The following is a 5000-nucleotide window of genomic DNA, read 5'->3' as shown; positions in this document are numbered from 1 at the left end:
TGCATCACTGTAAATATTATGTATGAAAATAATTCTCTCTTCTTATTCATCTAAATCTCACGGCAGCCCAGAAAAATAAAACAATCATTTCCAAAGGCAAATGCAGGTAGTTCTCAACTTATGAACACAATTTCCATTGCTAAAGAAGGCGGTTGTTAAGTGAGTCATACCTGATTTTATGACCTTTTTGCACCTGATTATATGACCTTTTTTGCAGCTGATTTTATGACCCTTTTGCACTTGGTTTTACGACCTTTTTGCACCTGATTGTAGGACCTTTTTTGCACCTGATTTTATGAACTTTTTGCACCTGCTTTTACAACCTTTTTGGACCTGATTTTATGACCTTTTTGGACCTGATTTTATGACCTTTTGCACCTGATTTTATGACCTTTTTGCACCTGATTTTATGGCCTTCTTGCAACTGATTTTATGACCTTTTGGCACCTGATTTTATGACCTTTTGGCACCTGATTTTTATGGCCTTCTTGCACCTGATTTTATGACCTTTTTGCACCTGATTTTATGACCTTTTTTGCAGCTGATTTTATGACCCTTTTGCACTTGGTTTTACGACCTTTTTGCACCTGATTGTAGGACCTTTTTTGCACCTGATTTTATGAACTTTTTGCACCTGGTTTTACAACCTTTTTGGACCTGATTTTATGACCTTTTTGCACCTGATTTTACAGCCTTCTTGCACCCAATTTTACAACCTTCTTGCATCCGATTTTACAACCTTTTTGCACCCAATTTTATGACCTTTTGCACCTGATTTTATGACCTTTTTGCACCTGATTTTATGGCCTTCTTGCAACTGATTTTATGACCTTTTGGCACCTGATTTTATGACCTTTTTGCACCTGATTTTTATGGCCTTCTTGCACCTGATTTTATGACCTTATTGCACCCGGTTTTACAACCTTTTTGCACCCGATTTTACAACCTTTTTGCACCCGATTTTATGATCTTTTTGCACCTGATTTTATGACCTTTTTGCACCTGATTTTATGGCCTTCTTGCACCTGATTTTATGACCTTTTTGCACCTGATTTTATGGCCTTCTTGCACCTGATTTTATGACCTTTTGGCACCTGGTTTTACGACCTTTTTCCACCCATCTTACAATCTTTTCCACCTGGTTTTATGACCTTTTTGCACCTGATTTTATGGCCTTCTTGCAACTGATTTTATGACCTTTTGGCACCTGATTTTATGACCTTTTGGCACCTGATTTTTATGGCCTTCTTGCACCTGATTTTATGACCTTTTTGCACCTGATTTTATGACCTTTTGGCACCTGGTTTTACGACCTTTTTCCACCCATCTTACAATCTTTTCCACCTGGTTTTATGACCTTTTTGCACCTGATTTTATGGCCTTCTTGCAACTGATTTTATGACCTTTTGGCACCTGATTTTATGACCTTTTGGCACCTGATTTTTATGGCCTTCTTGCACCTGATTTTATGACCTTTTTGCACCTGATTTTATGACCTTTTTTGCAGCTGATTTTATGACCCTTTTGCACTTGGTTTTACGACCTTTTGCACCTGATTGTAGGACCTTTTTTGCACCTGATTTTATGAACTTTTTGCACCTGGTTTTACAACCTTTTTGCACCTGGTTTTACAACCTTTTTGGACCTGATTTTATGACCTTTTTGCACCTGATTTTACAGCCTTCTTGCACCCAATTTTACAACCTTCTTGCATCCAATTTTACAACCTTTTTGCACCCAATTTTATGACCTTTTGCACCTGATTTTATGACCTTTTTGCACCTGATTTTATGGCCTTCTTGCAACTGATTTTATGACCTTTTGGCACCTGATTTTATGACCTTTTTGCACCTGATTTTTATGGCCTTCTTGCACCTGATTTTATGACCTTTTTGCACCTGATTTTACAACCTTTTTGCACCTGATTTTACGACCTTTTTGCACCTGATTTTATGACCTTTTTGCACCTGATTTTATGTCCTTCTTGCACCTGATTTTACTGCCTTATTGCACCCGGTTTTACAACCTTTTTGCACCCGATTTTACAACCTTTTTGCACCCGATTTTATGATCTTTTTGCACCTGATTTTATGACCTTTTTGCACCTGATTTTATGGCCTTCTTGCACCTGATTTTATGACCTTTTTGCACCTGATTTTACGACCTTTTTGCACCTGATTTTACGACCTTTTTGCACCTGATTTTATGACCTTTTGGCACCTGGTTTTACGACCTTTTTCCACCCATCTTACAATCTTTTCCACCTGGTTTTATGACCTTTTTTGCACCTGGTTTTATGACCTCTTTTGACACAATTGTTAAGTGAATCACTGCAGTAGTTAAGTGAATCATGTAGTTTTTAAGTGAATCCAGCTTCTTCTATTGACTTTGCTTGTTGAAAGCCATCCAGGAAGGTTGTAAATGACGAATACATGATCCTTGGACACGGCAACCATCGTAAATATATACCAATTGCCAGGTTCCATGGCAATTGATCATACGACCATAGGGATGCTGCGATGGCTGTAAGTGTGATTTACTGGTCATAAGACACTTTTTTTTCAGTGCTGTTGTAACTTCAGACAAAAGGTCATACGTCAAGGACTACCAGATCACTGGGAGTTGCTGATAGAGAGAGGCCATCAGAAGGATGTGTTTCTGAAAAGTTTCCAAGCTGTATCAAGACATCCTGGGGGAGCTCTCAGGCTTTAAAACAGAGAAGATTAATTTTGTCTAGTCACCAAGTGGTAATAGGGAAATCATAGCTCTGAATGGAAGATTTCTCTTAAGCTTTTAGATGGTGATGCCATGGATGTAAATGGAAAGGTTTAAAAGCAATCTGACATTTTACCTTATGAAATTCTTCTAATTATTTGAATAGCTCAGTCCCTAGAGAAAGGCAGGTCAGGGCCTGGCCTTGAATCCATCTCTGAAAGCTGTTTTCATTCTCCAGCTCATACTAATCACTTGGGTAATCATCCGTTTAAACAAACCATGGTTTGACTGGTGGTGCAAAACAACGTAAGTGTTTTTGTGACTGGCATTCAGCTAGGGCAGTTGTGAGGTTGGAAGGATTTTAAACAATACAAGGTCCGAAATCCAGAGATATGCACTACTGTTCTCCTCTGCTCACATTGAGATTTCAGACCCATATCTGTCTTGCACAGTAGAGTACTCTAAAGTTATTTGAGTTCATGTAATCTTGTCTGTCTTTGACATTTACATTTGCAAGGAGCTGGCGTTGCCCTTTCCTCTCAGTTGTTTCTGTTCCTTCATCAGTAAGAAAATATTAAGGTGGGATGCACAGACTGCAGTTCCCTTTGAGTACATCCTCTAGAGCTGAACTGGAATGCTTAATATGATAGAAGAAGGGAAAATAGTAAATACAGGTAGAACAGTAATATTAAATATGCTCACTGCATAGAAGAATTTCCAGTGTATTGAGACTGAAATCAAAGTTAGAGGTGAGTGAGGATCCTAGTCCTACCCTTTTTTTTAAAAAAAATGCTCCAAAATGTACCACTTAGATACCACTCAGACCTAGTGTATCCTGCATGTTTTTTAAAACAGAAGTTAGAAACAGGAAGCAGAGCCCGTAAAGAGTTATATTCATATGCTGTATGTAGGGATGCTACTAACATGTGCTACCTATTCTAGCATGTGCCATTGAGACATGGTCCTCACAATCGATACAAAAGCTAAGCATGTCGCAAAGAGACATGGAAAGATACATGCTCGGCATTACAAGGCAAGATAGAAAGACCTGCACATGGATTAGGGAATGAAAGTAAGTGTACAACATCATCAAGAGAGTAAAAGAATAGAAATGGAAATGGGCTGGACACATAGCAAGAAGAACTGATGGCAGGTGGACCAAGGCAGTCATAGAATGGATCCCACTTGATAAAAAGCATCCATGAAAGAACCCTAAAACAAGATGGATTCATGACATCAGCAAGTATTGTGGGCCCAGTTGGCAAAAAAACAAAACAAAACAAAACTCAGGACCGTATAGGTTGGAAACATGTGGAAGAGGCCTTCATCCTGCAGTGGACAGACAATGGCTAAAATGATGATGATGATGATGTAGGGATGCACTGCAACACATTGTAAAGGGTAGAAGAAATGACCTTGAGGAACGAGAGGAAGATTGACTATCAAGACAAATGTTGGATAAAAGAAATCTGAGTGCGGGACAGAACTGTAACATGAGAGACCACCTCAGGAAAGACCCTCCCTAGTGTTCACAAAGGTAATGGAGGAGAGGGGGAAATGGGCATTCAAATTCTATAGAAATGCTGTTATGGTAACCACATAAATAAAAGGAGTATTAGTCTGCATGACTTTGATTTCCTACCCTGATCTACTTCAAAGGGTCATAAATCCTGACTCTCTCTTTCTCTCTCTCTCTCTCTCTCTCTCTCTCTCTCTCTCTCTCTATATATATATATATATATATATATATATATATATATATATATATATGTATGTATGTATGTATATATGTATATATGTATGTATGTATATATGTATATTGAAGCAGTAGGCGTGAGTTTAAATGGACTCCAGAAGATGGTAGAGGACAGGAAAGCCTGGAGGAACATTGTCCATAGGGTCGCGATGGGTCGGACACGACTTCGCAACTAACAACAACATATATGTATATATGTATATATATATATATATATATATATATATATATATATATATATATATATATATATATATATATGTATATGTATATATATATATATGTATATGTATATATATATGTATATGTATATATATATATATATATATATATATATATATATATATATATATATATATATATATATATATATGGATCCTTGGTTTTTCGGGTTTTTCCCCACGTAGAGCTAGAGGTGTAGGCGCAACGTTTCGACGGAATCCCATCGAAACGTTGCGCCTAAACCTCTAGCTCTACGCGGGGGAAAAACCCGAAAAACCAAGGATCCACATACAGGCACCCGCAAAAA

The sequence above is a fragment of the Vipera ursinii genome (genome assembly GCF_947247035.1).
Source record: "Vipera ursinii genome assembly, chromosome: 1".
NCBI classification, from domain to species: domain Eukaryota; kingdom Metazoa; phylum Chordata; class Lepidosauria; order Squamata; family Viperidae; genus Vipera; species Vipera ursinii.
This window is presented reverse-complemented; position numbering follows the sequence as displayed.